The 27,525-nt window shown below is 43.1% G+C and overlaps 1 long non-coding RNA gene across 1 annotated transcript; it reads right to left on the bottom strand.

Moving 5' to 3' along the window:
* Positions 1–10,361: 10,361 nt before the first annotated feature.
* LOC139372550 (uncharacterized) lies at positions 10,362–13,547 on the bottom strand. Its single transcript, XR_011627465.1, has 2 exons — positions 13,394–13,547; positions 10,362–11,483 (listed from the first exon to the last, which is right to left on the bottom strand). It is a non-coding gene; the product is annotated as an uncharacterized lncRNA (long non-coding RNA).
* Positions 13,548–27,525: the final 13,978 nt, after the last annotated feature.

Below are 27,525 nucleotides of genomic sequence, written 5' to 3'. Positions count from 1 at the left end.
TCTTTTTGTACACAGAGAGACGTTGCCGCCAAAACATTATCCAAATGTGGATAATGAAACAATATTTAAATCAAAAAGAATGTGGGAAATGGTTGGTGGGGATTTAAAAGGACTTGCTAACAAAATTTACATTAGACCAAAACATGCCGGGTTGCTGACGGAACAGAAAGTGGTCCTAGCTGTACCCTGAATGGTCAACCATTGAGACCAGAGAGCGTGGGTACATGGTCCACACCTTGAAATGGTTAAAACTACAACACCAGAAAATGGTTAGACCCTCTAAAACTCTTGGTGAGTGAAGAAGGTAAAGACTATACCAAACAGAGAAGAACAGATCCCTCTCACAACCGTGGTTTATACTAAAATAATCCATTCTAAGAACACTCCAAGACAAAGAATGCTACAACTGAGAAGGACATTGTGACCTCTGGTGGACAACCAGAGGCTTACATCAAACATCTCCCCATAGACGGATCGAGTGGTTTCAGCAGAGAGACGATAGAGAAAGACATTTACGCGTAAATATATGTTGCATTTCTAATCCAAATGAGCGGTTATTAGGGTGCTAAATATTCTGACTACGGTGAGCGTAGTTCCCAGATGTATGTACGAGAAGTTGACTCTTTGTCTATACCTCTCCTTACATACCCTTCCCCTTTCCATTGTTTAACCAAACGGTCATGCTTTTGTTAGTCCACTAGGGACTTGTTTCATTGTATTGTGTATGTATTTATTAGCCTATGCTGTGTGTGTGTTTATGTATTCTGTGTGATGATTTAGTTAGTTAGTAAATAAATAATTAAGCCAATTTGTGTATCGCTGATTCATCACTTAGGTTAGGGTTCATGCAGATATCCAAGGAATATATGATGTTCAGAATGAGAAAGATGATTGATTGTTATTGATGTTATCGTGTAAGAGATATATAGATCATCTTTAGAGTTTATGTCGGGAGATAGTAACTCAGTAAACAACTTTTCCCGTGGCGCCCCAAATTTTGAATGTGGTAATTGTTACATGATTAATTAAAATTTAGTAATAATTAAACTTAGTAGGTAATTATTCGATAAATAGCAGTCATAACATTAATGATAGTCATGTCACGACACTACTAGTTGTCTTACTCTATCGAGTAACTGTCCTGTGCTGACACTCCCGGAGTTTGCTGCATGTTATTTTTTTAGGCACTTTATCATTTGTGGACTACTGGTCAGAGATGTAGTGATAATAAATAAATAAATGATAATAAATGCTAACTTATGCTAATAAGGCGTATTTATTGAAATAGGTCCATACATGCTAATGGGTCTATTTTTCCTTCCACATGCTGGGGCAGAGAGGGTAAGCCAGGGGTCTCTCCAAGCTATATGTAGTAGAAAACAGAGATAGTATATGAGTAAGCGTTTGGGGGTTGGAGGAGTTCAGCTCTGTTTACATTCAGCCAGGCCAGCAAACTCATTATCGACCTTCAGAGTAGGCCATGTTTGGTTCCAGAGAGTGAAGGGGTCATGCACACTAACACCTACCCACATGGGCTAACACGTGCAGGCATAGTCAGTAATGTGGAGTAACCAGGGAGGAGAAGAAGGGACACACACACACACACACTGTACAGGGATGCCACTGGTAACTAACTCCGTTATGTCCTAAGCTACTTCCAGAAGACACTTGTGTGTATGTAATTATGGTTTCTGAACAAGGCAATGTACTGTATAACCCTTCATTATTGACCCTACTACAACTACAGTACAACCAGAGCAGCCACCATAGGGAATACAGGTGACTGTAGCTACTGGAGTGATGTGGAAGAGAAATGGACAGAGTAGAGTGAATTCGCCCATAGACAATGACTATGGGTCAGTTTAGTATTTTCCCCACTAATATCTAAGTTTAGGATATGGGGGAGGGGGAACTGATCATAGATCTGTACATAGGGGTAACTTCACACCAGAGCAATATGTTTTAGGACTGTATCTGTAATATAATGAAAACCTTCCCATTTTCTACAGCCGTGAATATTAAGAGTTACTGCAAAACAACTGCAATAACCTGTCTATGGGTAGGCCGTCATTGTAAATAAGAATTTGTTCTTAACTGACTTGCCTAGTTAAATAAAGGTTAAATGAAAATGTGAAATGCACACATATGGAGAACATTCCAGTGAAATCCTGTCATTCACTGAACACCCCCCCCCCCCCCCCCCCGTTGAATACAGTAGGTCTTTCTTTCACACATTCATTCTTTATTTATTTTTATCCTTATACAGAACCAGTCAAAAGTTTGGACACACCTATTCATTCAAGGGCTTTTCTTTATTTTTTACTATTTTCTACATTGTGGAATAATAGTGAAGACATAAACTTTGAAATAGCACATATGGAATTATGTAGTAACCAAAAAATTGTTAAACAAATCTAAATATATTATAGATTTTAGATTCTTCAAAGTAGCCACCCTTTGCCTTGATGACAGCTTTGCACGCTCTTGGCATTCTCTCAACCTGCTTCACCTGGAATGCTTTTCCAACAGTCTTGAAGGATTTCCCACATACGCTGAGCACTTGTTGGCTGGTTTTCCTTTACTCTGTGGTTCAACTCATCCCAAACCATATCAAGTGGTTTGAGGTTGGATAATTGTGAAAGCCAGGTCTTCTGATGCAGCACTACATCACTCTCCTTATTGGTCAAATAGCCTTTACACAGCTGGGAGGTGTGTTGGGTCATTGTCCTGTTGAAAAACAAATGGTCCCACTAAGCGCAAACCAGATCGGATGGCGTTTTGCTGCAGAATGCTGGTTAAGTGTGCCTTGAATTCTGAATAAATCACTGACAGTGTCACCAGCAAAGCATCCCCACACCATCACACTTCCTCCATGCTTCACAGTGGGAACTACACATGCAGAGATAATCCGTTCACCTACTCTGCGTCTCACAAAGACACGGTGGTTGGAACCAAAAATCTCAAATTTGGACTCATCAGTCCAAAGGATAGATTTCGACGGGTCTAATGTCCGTTGCTCATGTTTCTTGGCCTACGCAAGTCTCTTATTGGTGTCTTTTAGTAGTGGTTTCTCTGCAGCAATTCGAACATGAAGGCCTGATTCACGCAGTCTCCTCTGAATAGTTGATGTTGAGATGTCTGTTACTTGAGCATTGATTTGGGCTACAATTTCTGAGGCTGGTAATCTAATGACTATATCCTCTGCAGCAGAGGTAACTCTTGCTCTTCCTTTCCTGTGGTGGTCCTCATGAGAGCCAGTTTTATCATAGCGCTTGATGGTTTTTGCGACTGTACTTGAAGAAACATTCGAAGTTCTTGAAATGTTCCGGATTGACTGACCATGTCTTAAAGTAATGATGGACTGTCATTTCTCTTTGCTTATTTGAGCCGTTCTTGTCACAGCATAAGTGACTGGCTCAAACACATTAAGAAGGAAAGAAATTCCACAAATTAACTTTTAACAAGGCACACCTGTTAATTGAAATGCATTCCAGGTGACTACCTCATGAAGCTGGTTGAGAGAATGCCAAGAGAGTGCAAAGCTGTCATTAAGGCAAAGGGTGGCTACTTTAAAGAATCTCAAATATAAAATATATTTTGATTTGTTTAACACTTTTTTGGTTACTACATGATTCCATGTGTTATTTCATAGTTTGAGGTCTTCACTATTATTCTACAATGTAGAAAATAGTACAAATAAAGAAAAACCCTGGAATGAGTAGGTGTGTCCAAACTTTTGAATGGTAGTGTATATTAAAGAGAGAAGGGCAACTGAGAGCCCCCACATCTGTGGCAACAAACAGAGGCGAGCACTGCGTTTTGCCACGCGTCGTTTTTCGAGGGGCCACTGCTTGTTTTCTCTCGACCCGAGTTCCATCAGTGGGAGTTTAAATGACCACTGCCGTTTATTTTTCAGCACTCTAAAAGGAATGTGTGCGGGGGGGATTCGTGCAAGAAATGGCCATCAAATTTGATAAAAAATAACATTGTGCGTTTTACCCCAAGTGTGTGTGGGAGGCGTGAGGAGGGAGGAAGAGGTCTATAAGCGACAAAGATAATGTTGGGTACGGGAGCACGTTGAACTCGTCTGTGAAATGTCTAAATGTTTGGGGTTGAAGGGGTTGGAGAGGAGGTGGGGAAAAATAATGGCAAAAAGGTGAGTGGGGAGCCAAAGCAAACACAGAGTTTTACAATGGACCCCCTCATAAGCTGCTGGCGAGGCGAAGGTAACTGAGCGGCAGGAAGTGGTTCTCAGGTGTCACGGGGGTTAATTGTGTTTTGGTGTTATCTTTGAAAGGGGACCCCTTCTCCGCCGCCCCCATACAGCCTGGTGATAGCCAGCTGGAGAAACAACACAGTAATATTGTAAGTTATGAACACACTTGCATTGGCCTGAGACACACACGCTTGTTTACTTGCACACATTTAATTAAGCAAATGAATGCACACATGCATATACAGTACACACACTAATGCACGCATGTACATACACACACATTTGCTTGACACACACACAAGTGCATGGGTGCACAAGAATGCATGCACAGCGCACTTGTGTACACAGACACATACACAATTGTCCACACACACTTTTTCTTCCAAATATTTTAATCTATTGCCCTTTTTGTATTCTCTTGCTTTTTTCTCCCCTCTCTCTTTCTCTCTTCACACACACACACACACACACACACACACACACACACACACACACACACACACACACACAGTATGAACCCTCTGTCCCCGGCAGGGTAGCATGCACTAGCCATAATGATGGCCTCTGTGTGTGGCGTGTTAAGACAGCCGAAGGAAATTGCTGCCCTTGCACCTTGCATTCCTGGGTGGGGTGTCGGGTGGCACGAGGGCCCTCCCTTCTTTTCAGATTCGAAGTTCACTCTCAACAATGACTTCTGCGGATTCTGTAGCATGAAGTGGTAGACGAAGAGCCCTTTCTTCGGAAACCAAGACAAAGGAACTTTGCATGTGCAAAGTCAGGTGAAAACAGCCAGAATTTACAATTCAACTTACTTTGTTTCTGGAATTTGAATTCCACACATTCTTTATGGTAGAACCCTGAGCTAAATAGAAGTTGAACTGTCAAATAATGTCTGATGAATTGGCATCACTTTCGTTCAGATTTATTGTTTGGTGAAAGATGCTTGAATTACAACACTGAAGAAAAATGTGATGAAATAATGCAAACACAGCCACAAAAAAACTTCTCAGAAAATTGCTCTCCCCGCTGAGATTGATGATACAGTTGCTAAGAGGAACAGATGGGTGGCAGTTCTGTCTTAAGACCAAAAATCTGTATACTGTACATCTTTACAACCATCTTTATTTTTATAAATAAATCTGTAGAAATAGACAGAGCATCTCTTTCGTCACTCTTTGTCTACGCGCAGAGTGATTTCAATCCCCCCCTTTCCCACTCTCTCGCCTTAACTCTTTCTCTCTCTACCTAAATCCATCTCTCACACACTCAAACTTCTCCCTCCCTCTCTCTCTCTCTCTCTCTCTCTCTCTCTCTCTCTCTCTCTCTCGCTCTCTCTCTCTACCTCCCCCTCTCTACCCACACCTATCCCAACCCATCTCTCTCCCACCCCACCTCCCTTTTTTTTCCCCTTCTCTCCCTACCCTGATACCTCTATATCTCTCTATCTCGCCCTCTCGCTCTGTCCCTTACCCCCTCGCCTCTAGCCCTACCTCATCTCTATTTCCCCCTTACCTCTACCCCCCTATCTTTCTTTCTCTTCCTCTCTCTCTCTCCCTCCCTCAGGCATGGTGATTTAGGAGCAACAGGCCATTGGCCTCTGCGTCGGCTCCTCTCCTCCATTGACGTCCGCGTGGCGCTCCTTATCGGGAGATTCTCATTGCTCGTTTGGCCCATTTATCATCCCACAGTGGTACAATTACATAACACTGTTTACACACGGAGAGAAAAGCACACATGGGTTCAAATACAATTAGAAATTGTTAAACTACTTTGAGAGTTTGATGTAGCCTGCCTAGAGTGCCAGATGGATGTAGTTTGCAAATGTTGGGATTATTCTATTGGTCCAGTAAGCCAAACAAGCTCGATCGAGAACCGATACAGTGATTTTAAAAGTGGTTTTAAATAGCGTTTGAACCCAGGTCTGACGGAGGGAGGGCTGCATTTTTATGTCCCACCTCAGGCAACAGCAGGGAACCCTGTGGAGTGAAGCACTGTATGGGGAAAAGGGAGAATTGTGAGGAGGAAAAACTCACAAATAACTCAGACTGTACAGTGCCTTGCTAAAGTATTCGGCCCCCTTGAACTTTGCGACCTTTTGCCACATTTCAGGCTTCAAACATAAAGATATAAAACTGTATTTTTTGTGTGAAGAATCAACAACAAGTGGGACACAATCATGAAGTGGAATGACATTATTGGATATTTCAAACTTTTTTAACAAATCAAAAACTGAAAAATTGGGCGTGCAAAATTATTCAGCCTCCTTAAGTTAATACTTTGTAGCGCCACCTTTTGCTGCGATTACAGCTGTAAGTCGCTTGGGGTATGTCTCTATCAGTTTTGCACATTGAAAGACTGACATTTTTTCCCATTCCTCCTTGCAAAACAGCTCGAGCTCAGTGAGGTTGGATGGAGAGCATTTGTGAACAGCAGTTTTCAGGTCTTTCCACAGATTCTCGATTGGATTCAGGTCTGGACTTTGACTTGGCCATTCTAACACCTGGATATGTTTATTTTTGAACCATTCCATTGTAGATTTTGCTTTATGTTTTGGATCATTGTCTTGTTGGAAGACAAATCTCTGTCCCAGTCTCAGGTCTTTTGCAGACTCCATCAGGTTTTCTTCCAGAATGGTCCTGTATTTGGCTCCATCCATCTTCCCATCAATTTTAACCATCTTCCCTGTCCCTGCTGAAGAAAAGCTTGCCCAAACCATGATGCTGCCACCACCATGTTTGACAGTGGGGATGGTGTGTTCAGGGTGATGAGCTGTGTTGCTTTTACGCCAAACATAACGTTTTGCATTGTTGCCAAAAAGTTCAATTTTGGTTTCATCTGACCAGAGCACCTTCTTCCACATGTTTGGTGTGTCTCCCAGGTGGCTTGTGGCAAACTTTAAACAACACTTTTTATGGATATCTTTAAGAAATGGCTTTCTTCTTGCCACTCTTCCATAAACGCCAGATTTGTGCAATATACGACTGATTGTTGTCCTATGGACAGAGTCTCCCACCTCAGCTGTAGATCTCTGCAGTTCATCCAGAGTGATCATGGGCCTCTTGGCTGCATCTCTGATCCGTCTTCTCCTTGTATGAGCTGAAAGTTTAGAGGGACGGCCAGGTCTTGGTAGATTTGCAGTGGTCTGATACTCCTTCCATTTCAATATTATCGCTTGCACAGTGCTCCTTGGGATGTTTAAAGCTTGGGAAATCTTTTTGTATCCAAATCCGGCTTTAAACTTCTTCACAATAGTATCTCGGTGTGTTCCTTGTTCTTCATGATCCTCTCTGCGCTTTTAACGGACCTCTGAGACTATCACAGTGCAGGTGCATTTATACGGAGACTTGATTACACACAGGTGGATTGCATTTATCATCATTAGTCATTTAGGTCAACATTGGATCATTCAGAGATCCTCACTGAACTTCTGGAGAGAGTTTGCTGCACTGAAAGTAAAGGGGCTGAATAATTTTGCACGCCCAATTTTTCAGTTTTTGATTTGTTAAAAAAGTTTGAAATATCCAATAAATGTCGTTCCACTTCATGATTGTGTCCCACTTGTTATTGATTCTTCACAAAAAAATACAGTTTTATATCTTTATGTTTGAAGCCTGAAATGTGGCAAAAGGTCGCAAAGTTCAAGGGGGCCGAATACTTTCGCAAGGCACTGTATATGAGCCCCCGTGTTTCTGGGTCACTTAATCTTGCGAGGTCCCCTATCCATAATGTTGCAAAAAGACGAGACACGTTTACAGTTGGGTAAAGTACTTAAGTAAAAATACTTTAAAGTTCTACTTAAGTATTTTTTTGGTGTACTTTACTATTTATATTTTTGCCAACATTACTTTACTACATTCCTAAAGAAAATAATGTACTTTTTACTCCATACATTTTCAATGACACACGAAAGTACTCGTTACGTTCCGACAGGAAAATGGTCCAATTCACACACTTATAAAGAAGAAATCACTGGTGATCCCTACTGTTTCTGTACTGGCGGACTCACTAAACACAAATGCTTTGTCTGTAAATTATGTCTGAATGTTGGAGTGTGCCCCCTGCTATCTATCAATAAGAAAAAACAAGAAAATTGTGCCGTCTGGTTTGCTTAATACAAGGAATTTTAAATGGTTTATACTTTTACTTTTGTTACTTAAGTATATTAAAGCCATTCCATTTACTTTTGATACTTAAGTATATTTAAAACAAAATAATTTTAGACAAGTAGTATTTTACTGGGTGACTTTCACTTTTACTTGAGTCCTTTTCTATTAATGTATCTTTACTTTTACTCAAGAATGACAATTTAGTACTTTTTACACCACTGCACATTTACATGCCAGTCCATATTTTAGCTGTCCCGCAGCTAAAAGTGATGTCCTAAGTGATGATTACATGCCTGGACATAGTTAGTTCCTATGGAGGTGTTTATGTGTGACTGTGCCTATGTGCCTTAGCGTGTGTGTGACTGTGCCTATGTGCGTGCCTGAGTGTGTGTATGCTTATGTGTGTGTGGACTCTGCACCTCATCAGAGCCTCTCTCTGTTGATCTTTTCACTCTCCTCTGCTTTCCTTACCTCCCTCGCCTGCTTAATTGATTGGTGTGATTTACGCAGAAATGATCTAAGTGTGTGTTTCTTGGGAATAATGGTGTTATGACGGCGGGAGAGGGCAGGCTCAGATGAATGAGTGGATTAAGTGCAGCACTCAAGGGAGGAACGTCAAGGTTGGCGAGAAAGAGACGGAGAGAGAGAGAAAAGGAGAGAGAGAGATAGGGATAAAGGTGTTGTGCAGAGAGAGGAAGTATGAGGTAGAGAGAGATAAAGAGTTGGAGAGAAAGACAGTAGAGGAGAGCTGAAAAACTTACTTTTACAATATGCCATTATTTTTGTTCTTTGCCATATCTAAGCCATATTCAAAATTGAATTCAAGCCAGATAGCCTTTATTGAAATTGTATCTGTTCCTTTAGTTGACGTTATTTGCTAACTAGGTGCGTAGCATCGCATTAGTGGAAACCAACATCGTTTTCAGGGCCGGCCTGGTTGTAGCTAGATATGCTCGAGTTGTGTCGGGCACCATTGTAGCATTTTTGCCAACCCTAAACCTTTTCATAACCTTAACATAATTCTCATAACCTGCTGCTTAAGTTCAATTAACCTCTGCTACGAAAAGTTGCTTCTGCCAGTCAAAACCTAACATCCCTCTCAAGTCCAATCACCAAAGATGGCTTTACTAGAGGCTGAGAAAGTAGACTAGAGTATAGTAGAGTAGAAAGTATAGTAGAGTTACAAGAGAAAAGGGTGGGGGTACTACGTGGAGGCTTAGATCTCCTGGAAATTCACCCTCCTGTAGCTCATCAATCAGCAGGCTATGGGGTGAAATAGGATTTTAGAAGTGCCGTCTTTGTCTTTTATCGTTAATGCCATCTTTGGTGTGCTTATGAATGCACGAGCACATTTTTCCCACTCCTATTGCCACTTGTGGAACAGCTTGTGGCATTAGGCATATAATCCATAGAAGGGTTTTGGAACCTCTAACCCTGGACATTTTACTGTTAAACTCATGGGTACACAAGCAATGGCTGACAGTCTTGGCTTGAATGGGAACTGCAATCTAGTGCCTTTAGAAAGTATTCACACCCCTTGACTTTGTCAACATTTTGTTGTCTTACAGCCTGAATTTAGAATTGATTAAATGTAGATTTTTTTTTGTCACTGGCCTACACACAATACCTCATAATGTCAAAGTGGAATTATGTTTTCTAAATGTTTACAAATTAATAAAACCGAAGTATTCAACCCCTTTGTTATGGCAAGCCTAAATAAATCCAGGAGTAAAAATGTGCTTCACAGGTCACGTAATACGTTGCATGGATTACCTCAATTCTGTACCCCACACATCTGTAAGGTCCCTTAAAATTAATCGAGTAGTGAATTGGAGGTTTTCCAATGCCTCGCAAAGAAGGGCACCTAATTGGTAGATGGGGTAAAAATAAACAAAAAGCAGACATTGAATATCGCTTTGAGCATGGTGAAGTTGTGAATTAAACGTTGGATGTTGTATCAATACACCCTGTCACTACAAAGATAGAAACATTCTTCCTAACCTTGTCGGAGAGGAAGGAAACCGCTCAGGGATTTCACCAACAGTTACAGAGTTTAATGGCTGTGAAAGAAAACTGAGGATGGATCAACAACATTGTAGTTACTCCACAATACTTAGAATTAAAGTGGCTGGAGTTGAGTCAGTATGTTGGCAGCAGCCACTCAATGTTAGTGATGGCTGTTTAACAGTCTGATGGCCTTGAGATAGAAGCTGTTTTTTAGTCTCTCGGTCCCTGCTTTGATGCACCTGTACTGACCTCACCTTCTGGATGATAGCAGGGTGAACAGACAGTGGCTCGGGTGGTTGTTGTCCTTGATGATCTTTTTGGCCTTCCTGTGACATCGGGTGGTGTAGGTGTCCTGGAGGGTAGGTAGTTTGCTCCCGGTGATGCATTGTGCAGACCTCACTACCCTCTGGAGAGCCTTACGGTTATGGGCGGAGCAGTTGCCGTACCAGGCGGTGATACAGCCTGACAGGATGGTCTCGATTGTGCATCTGTAAAAGTGTTTATGGTGACAAGCCAAATCTCTTCAGCCTCCTGAGGTTGAAGAGGGGCTGTTGCGCCTTCTTCACCACACCGTCTGTGTGGTTGTACCATTTCAGTTTGTCCGTGATGTGTACGCGGAGGAACTTAAAACTTACTACCCCCTCCACTACTGTCCCGTCGATGTGGATAGGGGGATGCTCCCTCTGCTGTTTCCTGAAGTCCCCGATCATATCCCGTGTTTGTTGTGAGGTTATTTTCCTGACACCACACTCTGAGGGCCCTCACCTCCTCCCTGTAGGCCATCTCGTCGTTGTTGGTAATCAAGCCTACCACTGTAGTGTCGTCTGCAATCTTGATGATTGAGTTGGAGGCGTGCATGGCCACGCAGTCGTGGGTGAACAGGGAGTACAGGAGGGGGCTGAGAACGCACCTTTTTGGGGCCCCAGTGTTGAGGATCAGCGGGGTGGAGATGTTGTTACCTACCCTCACCACCTGGGGGCAGCCCGTCAGGAAGTCCAGGACCCAGTTGAACAGGGCAGGGTCAAGACCTTTATGACGAGTTTGGAGGGTACTATGGTGTTAAATGCTGAGCTGTCGACGATGAACAGCATTCTCACATAGGTATTCATCTTGTCCAGATGGGTTAGGGCAGTGTGATTGTGTCGTCTGTGGACCTATTGGGGCGGTAAGCAAATTGGAGTGGGTCTAGGGTGTCAGTTAGGGTTGGAGGTGATATGGTCCTTGACTAGTCTCTCAAAGCACTTCATGATGACGGAAGTGAGTGCTACGGGGCGGTAGTAATTTAGCTCAGTTACCTTAGCTTTCTTGAGAACAGGAACAATGGTGTCCCTCTTGAAGCATTACTTATTTTGATGTGTTTTGACGGATGTCATGTCTATGCTAATATGGCTCAAATTTGCTAGCTAACTAACTAACAACTGTAACAGTGTGTATGAGAGACAAGTGCTCAGTGTGCAAATGTATTTATATTTTCAATAAACATCTGGAGACTAAATATAGTTTACATGTTGTCAGCATGTTGTCAGCAGTTTAAGCCAACCCCGTTCTGTTTTGCCCCATAGCACACACATCAGTTTTGTTGCTAAACTACCATGGTAGGTGAGTAATGGATGACATGTAATCCGTTACATGTAAGGCTGGGATTACAAAAAACGATAACTAATCTGTTACGTTACCAACAAAAATATCATAAACAGATACTTTTGAAAAACTAGATGATTACTTGGAGTATTACTTTTATATTCAGAAAGGATGTTTGCGGAAAAAATATTTGACAATTCTGTTATGTCAATAACGTTCAAATCAGCATTGAAAAAAGGTGCAAGTTTAAGTTTGTTCCACCTGAGCAAGTCTATTCACAAGTCAGAGGCCACTATGTGTTTGATCGATTCCGGGAAAAGCACAGGAATATGCTTTTGTAGGCTACAGTCCAAGGTACACGTATGTCTTCCAATGGTGCGACTGCTGTCGGCATCCAAAGATTATCCAACTTGAATAAACACTTGGAGGTAAGGATGACAGCAGTGGTGTAGTCTACGGTGATACGGATATCAATTATAATTGATATCTACATAGCGCATTGATGTGAATCACACTGCTGCTCTCTCATTTAGCTATTTTTGAACCCAATAATGGTTGAATTCAATAAGTTTAAGCTGCCTATCAATCTTTGTTTTTGAAATCAGTAGACAGCCACTGAAAAATGTGCTCTTGCAACAGCTGCATAGCGCAGATCCCATCGTATGGAATAATAGTGGGGCTTTTTTTGCTCAATCTAATTCATGCTGATGGAAAACAAAATCCATTGGGTTGATGAACACATGCTAAAACTTGCACCCTTTTGATAGACTTGACTTGTAGTTGCTACATCCATTTTTTTAAATGATAAATTATATATATCCATTAATTCTTGAATATAACTTATAAATGCCTCATAGGCTTAGTTCAACTGTCATACTCCATGAGAACCCAAAATGTACGCTTGTTTTTCTCCAACGTTTGTAAACATTATAAATGTAAACAAAACACTGTATAGCCTCATAACATGGTTACAACAGTCATCTTGATATCCTGGGTGTTCAGTCCTTGCATCCATAGCTCTGTCTATTAATCTGAGAGTGGTTACTTTTCTCCAGGCCCATCCCTCAGCTTTTTACCAAAACAGAGGCGGGGCGACGACAACAAAAGCAACAATAAAGCCGGCATGGGGGGTGAAGAAGAATGGGGGGTGAAGAAGAATGGGGGGTGAAGAAATGTAACCACTTTCAAATTCGTCAATAGATCTATGGACACAAAATTACAATTTAACCATATTCAGAGGCCAAACAGTGTTTGTTTGAAAGTACATTGTTTATCAACAATTGAGTAGAACAAGCATATATTTTGGGTTCTGATGGGGTATATCAATTGGACTAAGCTCATGAGACATTTATTATACAAGTTATATTCTACAAGAATCAATGGGTGTGCGTAAATCATTTAAAAGTCAAACAAATGTATGACGCAATCACAGATTGACCCTTTAAATATTGTAACTTATAAGAAAATAACGCAACTGTCTTACCCGACCATAACCCAAAATATAAGGTTGCAACAAAAACCATGTGTAGCTTCAAAATTGAGCCCTGAGGGGTTGCCATTTTGGGGAGATGGGAGGAGAGGTCCTGCACAGGGCTCCCATGCTTCATGTGAGAGGTCAAACACGGTGGAAAACAAAATGATAACAACTCAATGCGATTCGACAGAGGAACCGTTTGCTATCTGCCTTATGGCTAAAAAGGCAACTTGCTTCAAGGTCTCTTATGCAACCAACCAAAAAAGGCCAGTTGTGAGTTCCAAAGTCCACTTTGAATCAGGCCAAGTGTTTGCTATTGACCTTGGCACAATGTCCTTGAGTAGGAATAGCAAGTCTCTCTCTGACGAAGGTTGTTTGACCAAAGGCTTAGCTTGATGAATCTGAAACTTGCATTGAACTCAAGTCTGCATACGGAAATCTGTATCGAGCCAGGTATTGTCGCCTGCGGTATGAATACGGAATGCAGCATACACTGTATAATTTGATTGTGTAGTATGGAAACACATCATGTGAAGTACAGAACCATCTTATTTGTGATGTTCTGTAACTCAGGGTTGAGGTTAATTCAGTCCATTCAGGGAGTGAATTCAAATTCTTAAATTGAAAATTCCTTATTGTTTTCCATGAAGATTACCTCAATTCAGGACACTTTCAGAACTGACTAGATTGAAAACTGAACTGACCCCCAATCTTGCTGTAACCCTGTCTTGCTGAATTTGCTCCCAGGTGTTTTTGTTATTTTCGTTGAGTGATTGTGTCACCCGGTGTACTTTGGACGATGACAAAGTATCCTGAGAGAAAAGGAAAACAAGCGCCCAGTGGAGATCCTCTTCTGGAGGACAGACGACATGGGAGAGAGTCAGGGGATAAAACACATCCCCCTCCACCCAAAGACACAAACAACCAGCTTGGCTTCAACACTCATGTGACTAGGGACGTGGGTAAGGGGGCTGTTGTCAGAGTCAGTGAGGGGTGGTGGGAGTGGGCTGAGGTTATGATGCATCCAGGGAAATAACTTGCGTGTCACGGAACACTGGATAGACTCTTGTTTGCCTGCACATCCCTCATACCTCAGTTTTTATCTGTCCATGTGTTATTTTGATCATGGGGTCCCTTCCTTCCTGGCTCCTGATTTCTGGCAGGAGGAACAGCAGCTGGGAACCTTCTAAAAATGGGAATCGCCAGACGCTCACTTTGACTTATTTTCCCTTTGGATATGAGGGAATGAGGTGGCGTTCCAGCACAGAGTGGAAAGATGTGATTGATTCCATTTGGGGGAAAAAAGTCAAATTCCTGATCCTATAAAAAAATGGGGAATTTAAACATTGCATACAATTTCCCAACACTTGCTTTAGAGTCTCACTGTCATGGTCTCTGATTTCAGGACTTTCAGTCAATGGGATGTGTCCCAAATGGCACCCTATTCCCTACATAGTGCATTAGGTAGCCTAGCGGTTAAGAGCATTGGGCCAGTGACCAAGGTCCATATGGCTCTGGTCAAAAAGTTGTGCACTATGTGGAGAACAGGGTTCCATTTGAGATGCAGACAATCGCTTTAACTGTCACAGGGTTGACGTTTAAATCCAGTGTCAACGGTCTCACTTGATTCCTGTTTATAGACACTGTGATGTCATACAAAGCCGTACTAACACAAACATCAGTTAAAGTACCAAGTACTTAACACCAGTGGCGGTCGGTGCCGTTTAAGATGAGGGAGGACGATTTATTTTCTCATGAGCATGGCCTTATTTCTATTACAGCATATTGGATGACTGTCATTCATATTCCATTCACCTAGTTCAATGTAACAGAGATAGGTTAAGGCTACCCCATGATACTTGAATTTTCCCTAACCCCATCATGAGGTTACTCCAACCTAGCCTATGAATGAAAGTTTACAACGAAGGTGCACACAGATCGAGAGAAACATTTTAGATGATAGACCTTGTAAGTGGACAGTCATTGACACATTCAGTACTGCCTTGCACACTTTTGCCTGCATCTACCTGATCTATGGAGTAATCATTAATCCAACATTTGCAGACAAGAGTTGGACAAATTCAGGTATGTTTATCCCTGTTTGGTTACGTTTGTTTCGGTTTAAGAAACATTTTTCAACAGAATCGGTGGAATGAATACATGATCACACGTAAACACACTTCATTTTCATAGCAACCATGTTGTATTTCTTCTCGCATCTATGCGCTCTCCTCCTCTCACCTTTTCTCTTCACTTGAGGACTTCAATGCACAACACATCAGCTGTATGTGACCAGGCAAAAAAAAAAACTTTCAAGCCAAACCATATCATAACCCCAAAAAATGTTCCAAGCCAAACCATATCATAACCCCAAAAAATGTTCCATGCCAAACCATATCTTAACCGCTACACACAGCCTACATCATTGTCACCATATTAGTTAAAGTAACTTCATAGTCAACATAGCTAATATAATTAATGTATTAGTAAACCAGCTACAATCATGCAGTAACGTTACAGTGTACAGTCAGTAAGCAATTTAGCACTTACACCGGCGGGCCCCAGTGGCAATAAATTAATTTTAAAAAACGCTTACCTTGACTTGGAAGAGTTCCAGTGTTGGATAGCCATAGCCAACTAGCTAAAATAGAGTCCCTCTCTGTTTGCGCCGGATGTTTGCTGCATTTGATAGCAAAGTGAAAGTGAAAGCAAAAAAAAATACAACCAAATATAGCTAGCTATCTCTCTCTCTCTCTCTCTCTCGCTCTCTCTCTCTCTCTCGCTCTCTCTCTCTCTCTCTCGCTCTCTCTCTCGCTCTCTCTCTCGCTCTCTCTCTCTCGCTTCTCCTTAATTTTGGAAGAAATTAATTTGTTCAAAACTGTTAAACTATTGTCTTTCTCTCTTTGAGTCATCTACTCACCACATTTTATGCACTGCACTGCTTGCTAACTGAAGCGTATGCTTTTGTCACTAGATTAATTAACAGATTGTGTGGACAACATGTCAGTTCATGCTTCAAGAGCTCTGATAGGTTGGAGGATGTCCTCAAGAAGTTGTCATAATTACTGGGTAAGTCTATGGAAGGAGGTGAGAACCATGATATCAGAACTCAGGATAAGACCCAGATGCAGACATCTACATTCACAGATGTTTATTAACCCAAACAGTGGGCAGGCAAAAGACAGGTCAAAGGCAGGCAGGGGTCCGTAATCCTGGGCAGAGTCAATAAGGTACAAAACAGCAGGCAGGCTTGGGGTCAGGACAGGCAGAGGTTTGTAAATGGGTCAGAGCCAGGCAGGTACAGAACAGCAGGCAGACAGGCTTGGGGTCAGGGCAGGCAGAATGGTCAGAACCGGGGAAAGTAGGAAACAGAACTTGAGAACGCTCAATACAAACTGGCAACAGACAAACAGAGAACACAGGTATAAATACACTGGGTATAATGGTAAAGATGGGTGACACCTGGAGGGGGTGGAGACAAGCATAAAGACAGGTGAAACAGATCAGGGTGTGACATATGAGCTTCCTAGGTTTTGTATTGAAGTCAATGTACCCAGTGAAGGACGGAAGCTAGCTGTCATTCTTAGGAAACTTTTCAGCATTTTGTTTTTTAAAGTATTCTTTCTTACATTGTTAGCCGATGTGTTATTACATACAGCTGGGAAGAACTATTGGATATCAGAGCGACGGTAACTCACCAGCACCACCAGTATTAAGACCAGGAATAGGACATTCCAGAAGCAGATCCTTTGTTCTCACCACCCATGGCAATTGAACTGATTCCAGAGGACAACCAAAAACAATGCCAGCACTCAGAGCGGGGCACTCAGAGGGTGCAAAGGGGCACTCAGAGCGGTCTTCTGGTCCGACCGCTTCCGAGTATTTTACTCACTAATGTTCTGTCCTGGATAGTAAAGTTGACGAGATCAGGGCAAGGGTTTCTTTCCAGAGAGACATCAGGGATTGCAACATCCTCTTTAACTGAAACATGGCTCTCTCGGGATATACTGTCGGAATCGGTCCAGTAATCTGGATTCTCAGTTCATTGCGCCGACAGGAATAAACATCTCTCCGAGAAGAAGAAAGGTGGGGGTCTATGGGTCTACAGACAATCACGGACTACAAAAGGAAAACCAGCCACGTCACAGACACTGACATCTTGCAACCGGACAATCTTAACGCGTTCTTTGCCAGCTTTGAAGATAACACAGTGCCACCGACGTGGACCGCTATTCCTTCTCTGTGGGCGACGCAAGTAAGACATTTAAACGTGTTATCCCTCGCAAGGCTGCCGGCCCAGACAGCATCCATAGCTGGGTCCTCAGAGCATGCGCAGACGAGCTGGCTGGTGTGTTTACGGATATATTCAACCTCTCCCTATCCCAGTCTGCTGTCCCCAAATGATTCAAGATGGCCACCATTGTTATTGTACCCAAGAATGGAAAGGGAACTGAGCTAAATGACTATCACCCCGTAGTACTCACCTCTGTCATCACAAAGTGCTTTGAGAGACAAGTCAAGGATCATATCACCTCCATCTTACCTGTCACCCTAGACCCAGTTTAATTTTCTTACTGCCCCAATAGGTCCACAGACGATGCAATCGCCATCACACTTCCCTATTCCATCTGGGCGAGGTGAATAACTATGTAAGAATGCTGTTCATTGACGATAGCTCAGCATTCAACACCATAGTACCCTCCAAGCTAATCATTAAGCTCAAAGCCCTGGGTCTGAACCCCGCCATGTGCAATTGGGTCCTGAACTTCCTGACGGGTCTCCCCCAATTGGTGAAGGTAGGGAATAACACCTCCACTTCACTGATCCTCAGCACTGGGGCCCCACAAGGGTGCGTGCTCAGCCCTCTCCTGTACTCCCTGTTCACCGATGACTGCGTGGCCCAGCACGCCTCCAACTCAATCATCAAGTTTGCAGACGACACAACATAAAGCAGACTTGATTACCAACAATTATGAGACAGTCTACGGGGAGGAGGTGAGGGCTTTGGGTGTGTGGTGCCAGGAAAATAACCTCTCACTCAACATCAACAAAACTAAGGAGATGATCATGGACTTCAGGAACCAGCTTTGTGGGGTCAATATGCTTGGGGTCATTGTCCATTTGGAAGACCCATTTGCGACCAAGCTTTAACTTCCTGACTGGCGTCTTCAGATGTTGCTTCAATATATCCACATAATTTGTATTCCTCATGAATCCATCTATTTTGTGAAGTGCACCAATCCCTCCTGCAGCAAAGAACCCCCACATCATGATGCTGCCACCCCTGTGTTTCACGGTTGGGATGATTGTTCTTTGGCTTGCAAGCCTTCCTATTTTCTATCCAAACATAACGATGGTCATTATGGCCAAACAGCTCTGTTTTGGTTTCATCAGACCAGAGGACATTTCTATAAGAAGGTCGATCTTTGTTTCCATGTGCAGTTGCAAACAGTAGTCTGGCTTTTTTATGGCGGTTTTGGAGCAGTGGCTTCTTCCTTGCCGAGTGGCCTTTCAAGTTTTGTCGATATAGGACTCGTTTTACTGTGAATATAGATACTTTTGTACCTGTTTCCTCCAGCATCTTCACAAGGTCCTTTGCTGTTGCTCTGAGATTGATTTGCACTTTTCGCACCAAAGTACATTCATCTCTAGGAGACAGAACGCATCTCTTTTCTGAGTGGTATGACGGCTGCGTGGTTCCATGGTGTTTATACTTGCGTATTATTGTTTGTACAGATGAACATGATACCTTCAAGGGTCTACAATTTTCTTTCTGAGGTCTTGACTGATTTATTTTGATTTTCCTATGATGTCAAGCAAATAGGCACTGAGTTCGAAGGTAGGCCTTGAAATACATCCACAGATACACCTCCAATTGACTCAAATGATGTCAATTAGCCTATCAGAAGCTTCTAAAGCCATGGCATCCTTTTCTGGAATTTTCCAAGCCATTTAAAGGCACAGTCAACTTAGTGTATGTAAACTTCTGACCCACTGGAATAGTGATACAGTGAATTATAAGTGAAATAATCTGTCTGTAAACAATTGTTGGAAAAATGTCTTGTGTCATGCACAAAGTAGATATCCTAACAGACTTGCCAAAACTATAGTTTGATAACAAGACATTTGTGGAGTGGTTGAACCTAAGTGTATGACTCCAACCTAAGTATATGTAAACTTCAGGCTTCAACTGTACTGTATTCCATACTATTTTTAGTCTATGCCGCTCTGACAATGCTCGTACATATATTTATATATTCTTAATTCCATTTCTTACTTAGATTTGTGTGTATTGGGTATATGTTGTGAAATTGTTAGATATTACTTGTTAGATATTGCTGCATTGTCGGAACTAAAAGCACAAGCATTTCGCTACACCTGCAATAACATCTGCTGAACACGTGTATGTGACCAAAAACATTTGATTTGATTTGATCCGGCTACACCATGGTGCTACCCTACAGAGTGTTGTTAAGGCTACTGTAGACCTCCATTGCAAGAAGTGTGTTTTAATAAATTATTCAGTGATATGTGAATATATTTAGTATAGTTTTATCTAAAAAGCATAACTTTTTAAATGTTTAACCATTTTTATTTTTATGAATTTCACTGAGGAGGATGGTCCTCCCTTTCCTTCTCTGAGGAGCATCCACTGTTTAACACAGTATGTTGACCTTTAAAGGTTAGCTAATCTTTTGAAGAACATACTCCTGGTAAATTTAGGTCAATGATTAATATGGGATATCTTTACCAGAACTGGAGTAGGGACTATTTTTCTTTTTGTCCTAGAGTGCCCAAGGGTTTACACGATCATGTAAATCATTACGTTTATGACTCCTGTTTTTAAGTGGAAAATACACTCTGTCTCAAGGGATGTTATGTTTTGTGGTTACTCAAGCCAGTTGTACGTCAGGAGTTGCGCACGGGTAATCTAGAACACTGCAGTGCACGGTTGTGAGCCTGTCACGGACAAAGACAAATGGTCACAAACATTATAAACACACAAACACATACTAACATACACTCAAACTGAGCCAAACCTATTAACTCATCATTTCTTCATACATCAAACACACACACATTCCTTGCTGGCCAAACACTTCAACCACTTCCTGGTGTGTGTGTGTGTGTGTGTGTGTGTGTGTGTGTGTGTGTGTGTGTGTGTGTGTGTGTGTGTGTGTGTGTGTGTGTGTGTGTGTGTGTGTGTGTGTGTGTGTGTGTGTGTGTGTGTGTGTGTGTGTGTGTGTGTGTGTAAGTGTATGCATGTGTGTGTGCATGCGTGTGTTTGGGCATTCTTGTTTGTATTTGTGTGTGTTCTAAGCCTGTCCTCCCATCGTTGCCTATGATGTCACACCCCAGCTGGGGCTTGTTGGTACTGTGTATCTCATTGACCCTGGGACTCCCAACTGTTTACAAGTCTGTTTCCCATAGACAGGGAGAAAGCACCCTGCTGGAGTCACTACACCACCACCACCGTACCCTTTAGAGAGACAGTCATAGGCATGCCAGGGAGGCGGTGGAGGGTGGGAGGGGTGGGAGTAGATAGTTCCAGGAGCCATTTCCTGGACTCAAGGTCAAAATGTCAAAGCTTACAACACGTGGCCATTGCCATTTGGAACGCAAGCATTCTATTCTCGATATAGTGTACTACTTTTGACCAGACCCCTTGGTCAAAAATAGTGTCCTACATAGGGAATAGGGTGTCATTTAGGATGTAGATATTTGCTTAACACTGCTCAAAAATAGATTCAGCCCCAATCCTGACAAAAATTTAGCTAGCTCTGATCCCTGGAAAATGCCATTAATCACTGGACATATTCGGTCCCATTGGTCTTTATACAAATATCCTGATAGAGGAACTTTCACGATCAATAATAGACCCATCCAATCAGATATGATTTTGCTATAATTATCCTCTCCAAAGTCTATCCAAGCCTAGTGTTGGCGCCACACCTCATTTAGATGCCTCAGTTTACTTCATGAGCGTCACGTGTTTTGTTAGATATCTTAAGGAGACTAAAGTCTAATATAATCATTGTTCTGTACCTGGATGTCTCTTCACATTCATTTGTCATTCAAGTCATGTCATCATCAAAGGGTTAAACAAATGGGGAATTCCAAGTACCAAACAGAGTAGGAGTACCACCCTATGACCAATCCACCCTAATAATACTAGTGACATCATGAGATGATTGACACCATCCTATAAATCCATAACCTGACACACCTGGATGTCTCCATTCAACACAGAGGAAGGGGTGGCACAATTCAGGGAAGTACGCATTTTACAGGAAATGCCTCTTTGATTAACCCGACTAACGACGCTAACGATGTGATGGCTCATTGGAGCACAACAGACCAATCCCCCGTAATCCCGCTAGGAGTGACTCAGCGGCCGGTCGGGAAGGGAAGAGGGCAGCTCCAGACTCTTCTACATGTTCTTTCCTCTGTTTCCTTAGGGACACAGACAACTCCCACCAACCCTCCACCCCCACCTCCACACACACACACACAATTTGATTTGATTTTCAGTCACTGCAGGTGACCATCTGAGAGTGGGTTTGGTTGTTATAGATTTACCAACACTATGTCAATTCCAGTCAAGAGTTAGGGAGATTTATAATACAAGGTTAAAGTCCCAGTTAACATAACATCTGGAAATTTGCAAAGAAAAGTCATATGTAGCTCAACTACTCACTCCCTTGCTCTTCGATAAGATTGGTAACACTTTACTGTAGGCTCCCTTTGGGAAGTACAATACAGCCTTATTCAAAAATGTATTTAATATATTTTTTCCTCATCAATCTACACACAATAACCCATAGTGACAAAGCGAAAACAGGTTTCTAGAAACGTTGGCACATGTATTAAAAAAATACACCAATAGGTTTTTATAAGTATTCAGGCCCTTTGCTTTGAGACTCGAACATTAACTCAGGTGCATCCTGTTTCCATTGATCATCCTTGAGATGTTTATACAACTTGATTGGAGTCCACCTGTGGTCAATTAAATTGATTAGATATGACTTGGAAAGGCACACACATGTCTATATAAGGGTCCCACAGTTGACAATGTATGACAGTGCAAAAACCAAGCCATGAGGTCAAAGAAATTGTCCGTACAGCTTCCGAGACAGGATTGTGTCAAGGAACAGATCTGGGGAAAGGTATCAAAGAATGTTACAGCATTGAAGGTCCCCAAGATCACAGTGGTCTCCATCATTCTCAAATGGAGGAAGTTTGGAACCACCAAGACTCTTCTTAGTGCTGACAAACTGAGCATTCGGAGAGGGCCTTGGTCAGGGAGGTGATCAAGAACTGATGGTCACTCTGACAGAGCTCCAGAGTTCCTCTGTGGAGATGGGAGAACCTTCCAGAAGGACAACCATCTCTGCAGCACTCCACCAATCAGGGATTTATGGGAGAGTGGCCAGATAGAAGCCACTTCTCAGTAAAAGGCACATGACAGCTCGCTTGGAGTTTGCTAAAAAGCACCAGAATTCTAAGACACTACTGCACTGTTGGAGCTAGGAACACAAGCATTTCATTATACCCTCAATAACATCTGCTACATATGTGTATGTGACCAATAACATTTGATTTGATTTAAAGGACTCTTAGACCATGAGAAAACTAGATTATCTTGTCTGTTGAAACCAAGATTGAACTATTTGGCCTGAATGCCAAGCTGGCACCATCCCTACTGTGAAGCGTAGGGGTGGCAGCATCATTCTGTGAGGATGTTTTTCAGCGGCAGGGACTGGGAGACTAGTCAGGATCGAGGGAAATATGAACAGAGTAGTACAAAGAGATCTTTGATGAAAACCTGCTCCAGAGCACTCAGACTGGGTGAAGGTTCACCTTCCAACAGGACAACAACCCTAAGCGATCAGCCAAGACAACGCAGGAGTGAATTCAGGACAAATCTCTGAATGTCCTTGAGTGGCCCAGCCAGAGCCCGGACTTGAACCTGATCGGACATCTCTGGAACATCTCATCCAACCTGACTGAGCTTGAGAGGATCTGCAGAGAAGAATGGGAGAAACTCCCCAAATATAGGTGTGCCAAGCTTGTAGATTTATACCCAATATCAAATCAAATCAAATTGTATTTGTCACATACACATGGTTAGCAGATGTTAATGCGAGTGTAGCGAAATGCTTGTGCTTCTAGTTCCGACAATGCAGTAATAACCAACGAGTAATCTAACTAACAATTCCAAAACTACTACCTTATACACACAAGTGTAAAGGGATAAAGAATATGTACATAAAGATATGAATGAGTGATGGTACAGAGCGGCATAGGCAAGATGCAGTAGATGGTACAGTATATACATATGAGATGAGTATGTAAACAAAGTGGCATAGTTTAAAGTGGCTAGTGATGTATTACATAAAGATGCAGTAGATGATATAGAGTACAGTATACACGTATACTTATGAGATAAATAATGTAGGGTATGTAAACATTATATTAAGTAGCATTGTTTAAAGTGGCTAGTGATATATTTTACATCAATTCCCATCAATTACCATTATTAAAGTGGCTGGAGTTGAGTCAGTGTGTTGGCAGCAGCCACTCAATGTTAGTGGTGGCTGTTTAACAGTCTGATGGCCTTGAGATAGAAGCTGTTTTTCAGTCTCTCTGTCCCAGCTTTGATGCACCTGTACTGACCTCGCCTTCTGGATGATAGCGGGGTGAACAGGCAGTGGCTCGGGTGGTTGTTGTCCTTGATGATCTTTATGGCCTTCCTGTGACATCGGGTGGTGTAGGTGTCCTGGAGGGCAGGTAGTTTGTCCCGGGTGAAGCGTTGTGCAGACCTCACTACCCTCTGGAGAGCCTTACGGTTGTGGGCGGAGCAATTGCCGTACCTGGCGGTGATACAGCCCGACAGGATGCTCTCGATTGTGCATCTGTAGAAGTTTGTGAGTGATTTTGGTGACAAGCCGAATTTCTTCAGCCTCCTGAGGTTGAAGAGGCGCTGCTGCGCCTTCTTCACGATGCTGTCTGTGTGGGTGGACCAATTCAGTTTGTCTGTGATGTGTACGCCGAGGAACTTAAAACTTACTACCCTCTCCACTACTGTTCCATCGATGTGGATAGGGGGGTGTTCCATCTGCTGTTTCCTGAAGTCCACAATCATCTCCTTAGTTTTGTTGACGTTGAGTGCGAGGTTATTTTCCTGACACCACACTCCGAGGGCCCTCACCTCCTCCCTGTAGGCCGTCTCGTCGTTGTTGGTAATCAAGCCTACCACTGTTGTGTCGTCCGCAAACTTGATGATTGAGTTGGAGGCGTGCGTGGCCACGAAGTCGTGGGTGATCAGGGAGTACAGGAGAGGGCTCAGAACGCACCATTGTGGGGCCCCAGTGTTGAGGATCCGCGGGGTGGAGATGTTGTTACCTACCCTCACCACCTGGGGGCGGCCTGTCAGGAAGTCCAGTACCCAGTTGCACAGGGCGGGGTCGAGACCCAGGGTCTCGAGCTTGATGACGAGCTTGGAGGGCACTATGGTGTTAAATGCTGAGCTGTAGTCGATGAACAGCATTCTCACATAGGTATTCCTCTTGCCCAGATGGGTTAGGGCAGTGTGCAGTGTGGTTGAGATTGCATCGTCTGTGGACCTATTTGGGCGGTAAGCAAATTGGAGTGGGTCTAGGGTGTCAGGTAGGGTGGAGGTGATATGGTCCTTGACTAGTCTCTCAAAGCACTTCATGATGACGGAAGTTTAGCTCAGTTACCTTAGCTTTCTTGGGAACAGGAACAATGGTGGCCCTCTTGAAGCATTTGGGAACAGCAGACTGGGATAGGGATTGATTGAATATGTCCGTAAACACACCAGCCAGCTGGTCTGCGCATGCTCTGAGGGCGCGGCTGGGGATGCCGTCTGGGCCTGCAGCCTTGCGAGGGTTGACACGTTTAAATGTTTTACTCACCTCGGCTGCAGTGAAGGAGAGTCCGCATGTTTTGGTTGCGGGCCGTGTCAGTGGCACTGTATTGTCCTCAAAGTGGGCAAAAAAGTTATTTAGTCTGCCTGGGAGCAAGGCATCCTGGTCTGTGACTGGGCTGGTTTTCTTTTTGTAATCCGTGATTGACTGTAGACCCTTCCACATACCTCTTGTGTCTGAGCCATTGAATTGCGATTCTACTTTGTCTCTATACTGACGCTTAGCTTGTTTGATTGCCTTGCGGAGGGAATAGTTACACTGTTTGTATTCGGTCATGTTTCCGGTCACCTTGCCCTGATTAAAGCAGTGGTTCGCGCTTTCAGTTTCACGCGAATGCTGCCATCAATCCACGGTTTCTGGTTTGGGAATGTTTTAATCGTTGCTATGGGAACGACATCTTCAACGCACGTTCTAATGAACTCGCTCACCGAATCAGCGTATTCGTCAATGTTGTTGTTTGACGCAATACAAAACATATCCCAGTCCACGTGATGGAAGCAGTCGTTGAGCGTGGAATCAGATTGGTCGAACCAGCATTGAACAGACCTCAGCGTGGGAGCTTCTTGTTTTAGCTTCTGTCTGTAGGCAGGGAGCAACAAAATGGAGTCGTGGTCAGCTTTTCCAAAAGGAGTGCGGGGGAGGGTCTTATACGCATCGCGGAAGTTAGAATAGCAATGATCCAAGGTTTTACCAGCCCTGGTTGCACAATCGATATGCTGATACAATTTAGGGAGTCTTGTTTTCAGATTAGCCTTGTTAAAATCCCCAGCTACAATGAATGCAGCCTCAGGATGTGTGGATTCCAGTTTGCAAAGAGTCAAATAAAGTTAGTTCAGAGCCATCGATGTGTCTGCTTGGGGGGGAATATATACGGCTGTGATTATAATCGAAGAGAATTCCCTTGGTAGATAATGCGGTCGACATTTGATTGTGAGGAATTCTAAATCAGGTGAACAGAAGGACTTGGGTTCCTGTATGTTGTTGTGACCACACCACGTCTCGTTAACCATAAAGCATACGCCCCCGCCCCTCTTCTTACCAGAAAGATGTTTGTTTCTGTCGGCGCGATGCGTGGAGAAACTAGCTGGCTGCACCGACTCCGATAGCGTCTCTCGAGTGAGCCATGTTTCCGTGAAGCAAAGAACGTTACAGTCCCTGATGTCCCTCTGGAATGCTACCCTTGCTCGGATTTCATCAACCTTGTTGTCAAGAGACTGGACATTGGCGAGTAGTATGCTAGGGAGTGGCGCGCGATGTGCCCCGTCTCCGGAGCCTGACCAGAAGACCGCTTTGTTTGCCTCTTTTACGACGTCGTTGTTTTGGGTCGCAGGCTGAGATCCATTCCGTTGTCCTGGGTGGAAGGCAGAACACAGGATCCGCTCTGGGAAAGTCATATTCTTGGTCGTACTGATGGTGAGTTGACGCTGCTCTTATATTCAGTAGTTCTTCTCGACTGTATGTAATGAAACCTAAGATGACCTGGGGTACCAATGTAAGAAATAACACGTAAAAAAAACAAAAAACTTGGGGGTAGAAGGAGGCTTGGGGGTAGAAGCCTCTTGGACCTAGACTTGGCGCTTCGGTACCGCTTGCCTTGCGGTAGTAGAGAGAACAGTCTATGACTAGAGCCAATAGGTTTCTGGTCAAATGTAGTGCACAATATAGGAAATAGGGCGTCATTTGGGACAAACCCCTTGACTGTTGGCTGGGCACGGTGGTGAATAGCAGCCACGTCCGCCCACATCTCTCTTCAGGACTAGAAGAATGTCAGGAAATGGAGCCTCGAATCCACCGGTCCAATCCAAGCCATACAAAACCCTTACACATTGCTCCTTTTACTTCCCTTTCTCTGAAATAACTACTGGGAGCCAGCAGGGGTGAATGACTCGCCGAGTCACAGTAATGCACACTATTTTCAAACCCCACCGAGCCTCAGTACATGTAAAATCTCATAGAGAATGCTAACTAAAGGCTAACTGGCGCATTGCGAACATTTTATACAGTCTCTAACCTAAACTATTTGCAGAACAAACATCCCAGCTCATAAAGTTATACAAGTAACAAAAAAAACGATACTTACAGATTGCTGCACGCAGAAAAACAAATATTAAACAGTAAGGGTCTTAATCCAGGCGGGGATTCTCTTCTGTTACAAAGTGATGCTTGATTTTGGAATAAGCTAACCACTTA

This window comes from Oncorhynchus clarkii, chromosome 18, assembly GCF_045791955.1.
Source record: "Oncorhynchus clarkii lewisi isolate Uvic-CL-2024 chromosome 18, UVic_Ocla_1.0, whole genome shotgun sequence".
NCBI lineage: Eukaryota > Metazoa > Chordata > Actinopteri > Salmoniformes > Salmonidae > Oncorhynchus > Oncorhynchus clarkii.
This window is presented reverse-complemented; position numbering and strand designations above follow the sequence as displayed.